The sequence below is a fragment of the Bactrocera dorsalis genome, chromosome 1 (assembly GCF_023373825.1).
Source record: "Bactrocera dorsalis isolate Fly_Bdor chromosome 1, ASM2337382v1, whole genome shotgun sequence".
NCBI classification, from domain to species: domain Eukaryota; kingdom Metazoa; phylum Arthropoda; class Insecta; order Diptera; family Tephritidae; genus Bactrocera; species Bactrocera dorsalis.
Window position 1 is genome coordinate 79,003,504 of NC_064303.1, and position 12,410 is coordinate 79,015,913.

The window sequence follows — 12,410 nt, forward strand, 5'->3', positions numbered from 1 at the left end:
CCGTGCAAGCTGTAACTTGAGTAAAAAATTAAAAATACAAGTATATAATTCTAGATGGGAGTAATGGGCCATAGCACATAGCTGCGACAAATAACAAAACTATGTGTATTATTACACGAGGCGACAAAAGTTGCTAATTCTCGGGCGATTCTCTTTTGCTGTCGCCCATTACCTTCACACGAGCAACTTGTGTTGCGCAACTCTGTTCGAGTTTTTTTCTCATTCTCTTTCACTTTACTTTAACCCATTGTCTACTCTTTACTTTAACCCATTGTCGTTTCTTTTTCCTTATGGGTATTTGGACCACTCTATCACATATATTAATCAGTTCTGACAATTAAGAAATACGCTTTATTTAAAATTCAAAATTAAAACAAAGATTATATGACAGACTTTCACATAAGTATGTACATATGTCACCCTTTTCGCTATCGTCTGAATCAATTTGTATGGCTTTCTCCATACATTTCAAAATATCTTTAATTAATTCGATACTCGTCATACTCCATTTTCTAAAATATTTATATTATATTATGTATATCTGTATACATATTTGCAAATTACTTGCCAAAAGATGAAATTAAATTTATTAAATATATTCCAAATATTAATTAAAAAAAAAATATACGCAAATGCAACTATGTACTACGAAAGAAAGAACACGAATGCCGAAAAACGTCGCAGCGAACTGCTACGAATGAGAACACAAAGCGAGTTGCTGAACACTGGAAACTCGGCGCGATTCTCCTCTCCTCGTCGCCCCCTCGCCTATAAACCAAGAGTTGCCGAGACAAAAGTTGCTGCGTGTAATAAGCGAGTATTATAAACTTACTCGGACAAGGAATCCCCGTAGGGAGAAACATCCGTGGTTTGAAAATTTTAAGATGCTAAAATTTATATTTGTTAATTAATAGTAACATTGTCTGCAGGTGTATTCGCCAGTTATACTTTTGTAACTTGAAAAAGCCAAATCCGGGGAAATACATCCATATGTTAGCAAAACTCTATATACAGGGTGTTCAAATATCATTGAACATGTGTACTTATTTAGTATCAGCAAAGCCGAAATACTATTAAAAATAAATATCTGTTTTTAAATTTACTGAACATACATACATACATATGTACATAAAAAGACAAATGCATTTACATCAGCGTTTGAAAAACTACGCTACTCCCGTAGCATTTCATTTATAGCGCAAACAGCCAAAAACGTAGACCCGTGACCCGTGTAAGCTGATACGACCTATCTTATAGGCGCGCAATGTAAGTGAACAGCGAAAAGCTACTCCCTTCTCTCTTTGCCGTAGAATGCCCTTGAAATCCAAGGCATTTGGATTTTTGCCATAGAAACGTGTCAGCTGATATCCCTCTCACAACGCAGGGTTGCCAATCTCGATACACTGTAGTAATTATAAAAGTTGTGTTCAATATGTTTGAAATTTTCTTAAAATAACTCAAAATCAGAGTCGAAGGCTGTTATTTATAAATACATATATCAAAAAAAAGCCTCGGAAAAGGAACCCTCTTTTGATGACGACCATGGCAAACGAATTAACGATAACGATTTAAGGCAGGGATGGGCATATTAGCCCTCAGTGACATTTTGCCCGTGCGGGCACGAATGCACATTGAGGGCTTGGTGAAGAGATCGTCGCGGGCAAACATGAAGAGGGAAGTGAGAGCAACGTATTTTACCACTCCATATTTACAAATGAGAGCGCACGCATATATGGGAAGTGGCACTGTGGGTAATAACTGTTAAATTGCCTAACAATTTTAAGTTTCTTTGTAACTACTATAAATTTAAAAAATGTAGGACAAATAACAAAAAGTATAATAAATATTTGATTTTAGTAATCATTTTTTTAATATGTCTTTATATCAGCATTTAAAATATATAAATTTGGTTTAATCTCATTTGCTATAGCTCCACGCATTATTGTACCGAGTACCAAAATTTAAATCAGATAACCTACTTCTTATTTTATATATAATTTTCGAAGTAAAAAGTTTCAAACCAGGTTATTTCTTTAAACTTCCTTATAAAAAGTAATTTCAATAATAACTTCAGTAGTAATTTCAATAATAACTTCAGTTTATGAACCACTGTTTCTTCAAACACATATGACCAAATGAAACTTATGATCAATGTAAATAATTACCCAACAACCCTTCTACCACCCGCCAATCACAGAATTTCCAACGACTCAGCTGATTGCTCTCTCACACCGCAGGGTTGCCAGGCTCGATATACTGTAGTAATTATAAAAATTGTCTTCAATATATTTGAAATTTTCTTAAAATAACTCAAATTTAAACTATAATATTTAAACTAGTTTTAATAGTTTGATTTCTGTTTTGATATTTTTTATTATGAAAAATTATAATTGAAAACTTAGATATGTACAAAAGTACATATGCGTATTGAGTAATGGCAACATTGTTCGAATAAAAACGAGAACAAAACGCTTGCCGCGAGTGGCAAAGTGAGAAGATGTTTCTGCCATTAGCGTTTGTATTCTATTTGTGAGCTTAGCCACTCTCAATAAATAATGCCATACTGCGCAAATACAGTGACTCACAAAATTGATCACGGTATCAATACCTACCTAAGCGATGATAAAAAACTCGTAAATGATTTGATATTTTCGAAATTTTTTATGTTGTTTTTTAAGATATAATATGAAAGAATAAAACACAAGTAATATTTCATTAAACAACAACAAATAAAAGCAATAAAGAAACTAAATATAGAATATTTCAGTGTGATCAATTTTGTGACTTAATATTAACAGGGTTAAAAATTAATATTAATACTTCGTATTACCACCTTTGGCATCTATAATGGCTTTGATTCTCCTTGGCATACTTAAACACAAATTTGCGCATGTTTCTGACGAAATAGAATCCCACGCCTGCTGCACCTTAGGCCATAATTCGCTCAATGAGCCGACTTCGCCGGCGACCGATTTTTTTAATATACCCCACAGGTGCTCGATGGGGTTAAGGTCCGGAGATTACGGATGCCAATCTAGTGTACTAATACTATTGTCCTGGAGCCATTTGCGAGTCGCTCTTGCTGTGTGCTTAGGATCATTGTCCTGTTGGAAGACAATGTCCGACCCATTTCCACCTAAGTCTCCTATAGTGCCAAGCAAATGACTGCGCAGAATTTCAATATGAGACTCTGCCGTCATTCGTCCTTCGATTTTGGCCAACCTACCAACACCATTGATCGTCATGCATCCCCATACCATAATGGAGCCTCATCCAAACTTCAGCGTAGGCTTAACGTGGTGTGCCTGTAATTTCGCACCCTTGCTTCTCCAGGTCCATTCGCGCCCATCCGATCCTAAACGATTTATTTTGGTCTCATCCGACCACAAGACCTTCTCCCAGTCACTTGCATTCCAGGTCTTGTATTTTTTGGCAAAATTTAGCCGCAACTTCTTGTGTCTCTCAGTGAGAAGAGGCTTTTTGACTTTTGCACGGCCTTTTAAACCAGCATTTCGTAATGTTCTGCGTATTGTCTCTGCAGAAACCTTTAAATTACTATTCTTTTCCAGGCTATGGCATATTTCCACGGCATTTTCGCATTTGCCACTTCTTATACTCCTAACAACGTCCCGTTCCTGAACTGAGCTAAGAATTCTTTTACGGCCTGCTTTATTTTTAATGAATAAATCTGCAAATTTGCTGCGAATTTTACTCACAATGCCAACGGAGATTTTCAGCCTTCGAGAAATTTCGCGATGAGTCACACCATCAATCAACAATTTTTTCACCTCGCCTTTAACTCCATTGGAGATAACCATATTCTTTTTTCCCATGTCTGCCAAAGATATAAGCAACTATAGCGGCGGAAAAACGTATGCATATTTTCTCTTACCTTTTATATCTATATTTTTCAAATAATTCAAACTATTCTATTTTATGAATTCACTTTTTTGCGCACGTCCGAACACTTCACGCTTGCCTTCTGCGCATTGTTCAAATTTTACTTTACCGCTAATTTTGGTGGCGACGTAAAACATATAGATAACGGTACATCAAACACCACGCAACATAAGTATTCAGTCGGATTTGTGTTTGACTGCATATGCAAGACGGAATGAAAAAAGAAATCAATATTCAACTGAAGCGTGATCAATTTTGTGAGTCACTGTATATACCTTTGGGGGATTTGTTTGTTATTACCACGCGCAGGTCATGTCTTAAAATCAGAATAAAATATTAAGGGGGCGTGGCACCTCCCATACAAATTGAATTTTTCAAGTCGAATATCTTCAAAAGTGTTTAAGGTAGGAACATGAAAATTGGTACAGAGCTACAGGATAACAACACCACTCTCACCTATAAAAACGGGGGCTATCGAATAAGGGGCGTGGTATGGTACCTCCCATACAAACTAAATTTTTTAAGCAGAATATCTGTGAAGGGAAGAAGGGTTCAAGGTAGGGACCTGAAAATTGGTATAGACCTATATGGTATCAAAAGCCTTCTTACACATAAAAGAAGGGATAATCGGAGAAGTGGGCGTGGCACCTCCCATACAAATTGAACTTTTCAAGGTGAATATCTTCAAAAGTGTTTAAGGTAGGAACATGAAAATTGGTATAGAGCTATAGGAAACAACACCATTCTCACCCATAAAGCTTGGCGTTATCGAAAAAAAGGACGTGGTACCTCCCTTACAATCTTTAATTATTTTGGTTGTTAATCCACCATATATTTATCTCATTTTCCACCTAGCACGACATTTTGGTTGTTCTTGCTGCAGCGGTTATATGGTAATTTTGGTTGTGTTACGTGCTATTTTTGGTTTATGGAAATGGCAGTTTTATGAAACAAACACAAATTAAATTAAACGTCAATTTTACTTTGCAATAGAACACGCAAAATTTAGAGGGCAATAAAAATGCGCCTTGCTTTACTGATATATTGATATATTTTGTTTTAAAAAGTGAGTTATTTAGTGAAAGTGATTTAGCGTGTTGGCGAATACCGATTTATGTACATTGGAATTTATCATTAAATTGATCTGCTTCCTTAGTTTAATTCATTCATTTTTGGAGTTTTCAAAGGTAAGTTATTGGTCCGTAAAACCTTATATGAACTTTATGCAAATGAATGATCATTTCCAATTAGATATTTGTTACGTTGTCAAGAATCAGTACGTATGGTAACACTTCTCGGAGTTCCCAGGCTGCAAGGAGAACACGAAATAGCAGAGCACGTCAAAGGGAAAGTGTTATTGAGAGGGTATTACCACGAAATAGACTGCTGGAGAGTAGCACGCACCAGTTAGAAGATGTCAACCAAACATACAATCAGCAAGAACGATTGAGAAGAAGGGAAGTTCACAATCAGCAACAACGATCGAGAAGAAAGGAAGTTCGTGCTCGCCAAAGTGATGAAGTAAGATCACAACATGCGATTATTCGACGACAACAGCGGCAACATCTTTCTTTTGTGAACTTTGAACGGGCAGGTTTTCGATATGATCCAAACATTCAATATAGCGCATCTGTTCAAATCGGTCAGATGTCAGTAGTTTGTCAATATTTCAATGCAGTCAAATTTAAAAATGAACCGTTGCCAGAATTGCTTCCACCACCACAGCCATTGTTCCAGCTGCTTTACGGTGAATCTCCTCACTCGAGCCATTTCTTAAAGCAAATTGTAAATGAACAAAACTACAATCCAACGTTTAAGGTATTTTTGCCAAACAATATTCGACAGAAACTACAGAGCTTTCCTCCAATTATACACGTTCATGGGCAAATGTTTCATCTCGCTGGATCGCTGTTGCCGCATCCAAATCAAGAACACAAATATCTCCAAATTTACTTTCTGGGAGATTCACATGATGAAGTAAATCGGCGTTGTGCTATCTTCAATACAATGAAAAGAGAAATAATCGAACAATTGCAGCAAATGTTACACGAACACAATGGCCTCATTAAACTGTTTACGATTTCGTTGGAACGTATGCCAACAGATGATCATAGTATTTATAATCATACAAGCGGACAAAAGACCAACAGGGTCACATGAAAGACAATATAATGCACCTACAGTTAGCGAAATATCAGTTGTTGTTGTTGGAGAAAATTTGCAGTCGCGTGATATTGTTATCAAACGTAGAAATCAAAACGCACTAAAAGGGATAAGTGAGACACATCGGTCTTACGACGCAATGCAATATCCGCTCATGTTCTGCCGTAGAGAAGACGGATATCATTTAGGATATAAGATGATAAATCCGGTGAATGGTTAGTAAAAAAAATGTTTGTTTGCTACTTCATATAGGTAATTTAAGCTTTTAGGTGTCGAGACAAATAAAAAGTCAGTTCAATGAAGTTTTACGCATATCGAATGATGATTCGCCAAAACTATGACAACCATTTACTGAGATATGGACGGTTATTTCAACAGTATGCAGTTGACATGTATGTTAAAGTTGAAACAGAACGACTTAATTACATGCAATACAATCAGTCGAAGTTGCGATCTGAAGAGTATATTCACTTAAGAGATGCAATGAATGGTGATGCGGATATTACAGATATTGGTCGACTCTATATTTTGCCATCGACATACATTGGCAGTCCTAGACACATGCATGAGTACTCCCAGGATGCGATGACTTACGTGCGCAATTATGGACGGCCGGATTTGTTTGTTACATTAACTTGCAATCCAAAATGGCCAGACATTACGAATCTATTGCATCCCGGTCAATCACCAAGCGATCGCCACGATGTTACAGCACGCGTGTTTAAACAAAAACTCAGATGTTTGATGGACTTTATAACGAAACAACGTGTATATGGCACAGTTCGATGCTGAATGTACTCATTGGAGTGGCAGAAGAGAGGTTTGCCCCACGCACACATTCTTCTTTGGATGGTGGAGAAAATTACACCTGACCAAATTGATGACATCATTTCCGCCGAAATTCCTGATGTCGAAATAGATCCAGAGTTGCACGAAGTGGTGATGGCCAATATGGTTCATGGGCCATGCGGAGAACACGATCCATCTTCGGTTTGTATGTCGGACAGTAAATGCAAAAAACGCTGTCCCCGTGCTTTTATTTCGGAAACTCAAACTGGAAACGACGGATACCTTCTCTATCGGCGTCGCTCACCCGCTGACAATGGCAGAACATTCATCACTCAATTGAAAGGAAAGAATTTCGTGGTTGATAACACATGGATCGTTCCATATTCGCCAATTTTGTCTAAGGCATTCAAAACACATATAAATGTTGAGTATTGCAGTTCAATAAAATCAATTAAGTATGTTTGCAAATATGTCACCAAAGGAAGCGATATGGCGGTTATTGGCGTTGAACGAGATGAAATTTCATATGGGCAGATATGTGAACTGCAATGAAGCAATCTGGAGAATATTTTCATTTGCAATTCATGAACGCCATCCTACTGTTGTGCATCTGTCAGCTCATTTGGAGAATGGCCAGCGAGTTTATTTCAACGCAGAGAACATAGTACAGCGAACGGAAATACCACCAGCAACCACTTTAACAAGTTTCTTTGCAACTTGCGCCAGTGATCCGTTCGCGAGAACATTGCTTTACTCGGAGATGCCTCGGTATTATACATGGAATGCATCGTCTTTCCCCCGGCGCAACATAACCCTGGCGGTTCATTTTTAAATTTGACTGCATTGCAATATTGACAAACTACTGACATCTGACCGATTTGAACAGATGCGATATATTGAATGTTTTGATCATATCGAAAACCTGCCCGTTCAATGTCAAAATTTTGTTAAAGTATACACAATGAAATTAGGAAAAATCGTTCATATTCTATTAAAACCAATACCGGTGTAATTTTTGAAATGAAAAAAAAAATCTATTTTGGGCAGAACGAAGTTTGCCGGGTCAGCTAGTATAGAAATATAATGGTAACAAGTATCTTTTCTTTTTTATATATGCAGATATGCATATGTACGTATAAAAGCCCACAACTTGAGAAAAGTTTGCCCAATTGTAACTAAAATGAATTTTTACAACTGGCGTCGCCTCCATTAACAGATCTATCACATGTACAGTGGTGTTAACAAAATAAGAACAACTAAAGGTGTTGTAAAGTTTTAAAATGTGCTGTTCTCTTATTAAATAAAACTGTTTTTAGATACAAGTATAACTTATATATTTTTTCCTAACAGTGATTAGAATTTCCCACTATGCAAAGGTAAATAAAAACAAATTTTAATGTGAAACTCTAAACCCTGCAAATTATGTTTACCTCTTTTTGTTCACACAACTGTACAATTCCGATATGAAGTAAACTTCCGCTCTTTAATTTGTGTACAATGTCAGTATTGCCGCAACCACTAGAGATGAGCGATATTGCGATTTTTCGATATCTGTGATTTCAGTGATTGCTATTTTTAAATCACTGTGATTTTATATTGCTATTGCGATCGCAATTAAGTCGACGTTCAAACGGAGACCTTTTGTTGTTGTTGTTGTAGCGGCAGATTCTGCCGATTTGCCAGTGTTTGGCCGAATAAAAGTCCGGGTCCCTTCCAGTTACGTACACCCGACTGTCGTGGGAACGACGGAACCTTTTGTCGTTATTGGCGGCAAATTCTCTTTTGGTTCCTGTAACTCGAGTCAAGTTTTTACGCCTTTCTTTTCACTACATTTTCGCAAATGTTGGAGTGGTTCGGCTACCTGAAACTTAGAGCTTATTGCATAGTTCATTTGTATGTTGGTATGATCCGCTTTTAATATTTTCAAAGAAAAACTAATGACGGGAATTCCATAATCCATCAAAATGTTTTGAATACCCGCTAATAATATTTTCAAGACCAAATTAACAACGGGAGTTTCCTAATCTTTGGGAAAATATTAAAAACCCGTAATTTTTTATTCCATATTTTTTTCTGAAATTAATTAATTACAACTTTTGTTTTAAATTAAATAATATTCGGTTAAACGAAATAATTATAAGAGCATCTTAATAAAAGAATAAATAAATATAAAACAGTAAAAGTAACTCCATTTTTATTAAAATTCATATAATTTATTACTAAGTGTTATTAAGAACTTAATTTAAATATTTATGAATATTGCAACCATTAAAAGAGTTTAAATTTGTACTCTAAGCTAATTTTTTAAATTCATCACAAAAGCTTTCAAATAAATAAAATTAAAAATTTAATTATATTAAATTAAAATATTCCGTAAGCAGTTGAAACTTCTGGTTGTTAAAGATGTTTTATACGAAATTTTTGTTTTGCAAATACAGTGGTGCTCCAGTATAACGAACGCCGATATAACGAATGTTCAATATAACGAACGCTGTTTTTCAATACATTAATGACTCTATATAACGAAAGCTGGAAATTGGATGAACTCGATATTACGAATGTATGGCGTTTGTATTTGGTTTTGGTTGTATTACAACAAAAAACAATGCAGGCAGTTAAATACCCGTTAGTTCCTGTTATTATTGAGCTATTTTTTTAAAGAAGTCTATTTATTTTTTTATGCACGCTTCATTGCGCGAAATATCAGTTGTGAGTTCAAAGTGGTAAAGTGAGGATATCGCATAAATTATTTAAAAATGTCTTCAATTCGGAAACGGCTTTGCTTGGGTGACAAATTAAAAATAATTGACGAAAATAAAAAGGGGAAACCCCTGAAAGAAATCTCTTTGAAATATGGTATTCCAAAATCGAGTGTTTGCACAATTTTAAAAAATTGCCGGAAAGTGATAAGAAGTGTTAAATATACACATGCTGGCACATTGAGACGACAATCGTTAACCCATTTACAACCATTGTACTCGCTTGTGTACAGAAAATCAGTCAAGTTTAGGCATGTGGCGTAACTCAATGCTAAGTATTTGCACACAAATTTTTGATCATATGCGTAGTTTTATTCCTAGAAACAACAAAAAAAATACATTCGCTTCACGCGAATTCATAGCGGTACTTTTTGTGGTGTCAACTTCTGTGCGGTTTTTTCATATTGGGTGATTTTGTGTCTTTAGTCATTATTTTGCTGTTGATGAGCTATTATCTCTCAGTTGTTAGTTTTAAAATTGTGTGTTGTATGAGATAAGACTAAAGAGATCAATTTTACAAAAAAAACCCATTTGAAAAACCTATTCTTATTTGAGGTATGTGCCTTTCAAAAGTTGTGTACCCGCTTAGGTACAATGGCAAAATGTGTAGGTGAAATAAAAAATTGTATCTTTTGGTTAGGATGGCTATTTCCACTTCGTGTTTTTATGGAAAGAGATATAAACAACTTTCACAGGCTTTAGCTGACATCGCGGATGATGATGAGGCAGATGACGTCGATATCGTTATGATTCCTCCTGATGTCGATGTCAATAATGTCCTAACTATGGGAACTAATTTTGATACGGTTGAACCGTTGAAATACGCAAAGCGTTGGTCAAAACTGGAACAAAAAAAGATAAGTATACCTCAGCCAAATTTACTTTCAAATTACAACCACGGTATGAGCGGTGTTGATCTACATGATCAGGCCGTAAATGTATACAAAATTGGGATTCGAGGCAAAAAAAGGTGGTGGCCGCTGTTTACTTCGATGATGTGCCCCACAATGGTAAACGCTTGGAAGCTGTACAAAGACGTGAATAATAGTACCAAAGATTTGCTTGAGTTTCAACGTGACATTACACGATACTACCTACGACACTAAACATTGAAAAGATATTCTAAGCGCGCGTTAGGTACAAGTGTTTCTACAGCTGGAGGAGCACATTTTCCAAAGAGAATCCTCAAGCCTCTTAGATGCAGAGTCTGCCGTAAACGAAACAGGTTGCGAGCTATGTGGTACTGCTTTGTGCGTGGAGCGGGACTATTTTAAAATAGCCCACTCATAAATATTTTATACACTTTTGACCATTGTACTCGTGTGGGTACAGCAAAATTTTCGTATATGTAATAAAAAAAAAAAAAAAAAAATATTTTTTGTTCATCTCTGGTATAAATCAATAAAAAACTGAAAATTTTAAATAAACTTATTTTTTGACTCCTTGGTTGTAAATGGGTTAAAGAAAGGCGAATATCAAACTTCAACACAGATGATTTGGAAGCATGGAACAGTGTAGACAATGTACTTGTAGAAGAGAACCCTGAAAATGAACTAGCTATAGAAATTTCGGAAGAGGAGGAAGGTGATACCGCTGCAGTTGTAGCTGTGCCGCCAATAAAGCATCCTGATGCCATCGACTGCTTTGAGAAGTGTATCAAATGGTCTGAAGAAAACAACGTGGAACAGAAAAAAATATTTCTATTGAAAAGCCTACATTAAAAGGCACAGGATCTCAAAATTTCTTTTCAGTTGAATAATGCTCATATTTTTGTTATAAAATTCAACTTTTATTAATTTTATTGTAAGCATTTTCCATTGTATATGTATTTATTTCAACCAATGCTTATGAATTCATGAATAAATAGTTATTTTTAAACATATATGTACCAATATTAATTTAGTTTTCGTTTCCGATATAACGAATATTTCAGTTTAACGAACGGTGCCAACATTATATCATTCGTTACATTGGAGTACCACTGTATTGCATTTAGCACATATTTCATCTACTATTTCAAACATCTTCCAAACTTATCTTCTTTTCCTTGATAAATTTCCTGCCATTATTAAAAATTATAAGAACGTTATACTCAAAACTTCAAACCGCTATGACGAAAAATAGCATATAAGCATATACATATGTATGTATACATACAATACCCTGAAGAAAGCTGCTACTTTTATGCTATTTGCTATTGTAATCGCATGTACTGTACTATTAAAAAATCACAGTTTCACAAATTTATTGTGAACTGCTATCGCAATCGCAATACGCAGGTTCGAAGTGCGATCGCAATTCACAGATTCGAACTGCGATCGCATTTCACTGTTTCGAACTGCAATCGCAATTCACAGGTTCGAACTGCGATCGCAATCACAGTTAATAGAAGCGAACTGCTATTTATAAAATGTGAACGCAGTTGCGATTTGCGTTTTCTCAATCACAGTGAAAAAATAACCGGTAGTGAAATATCGCTCATCACTAGCAACCACTCTGCGATGAACATTAAGTTACGGAGGAATGTAATTGATTTTTTCTCAACTTTTCGCAACTTGTTATGCCCTTCTCTCCGTAAACTGATATTCCCCTCATCTAGCCCCCGTGCGCACTTTGCTAACTTTGCGGGCTAAAAATGTGCCCATCCCTGATTTAAGGTAATGCACCTGTAATGTCCGGTCCTTAATATGGAAGATGCCGCTGGTTGATGTCCTCGTGAACATCTAGCTTGGCGACTTTGACACCAGGGTGGGCAAGAAAGGTATTTTTGGCATAACAGTCGGTAAATTCAGCCTCCAC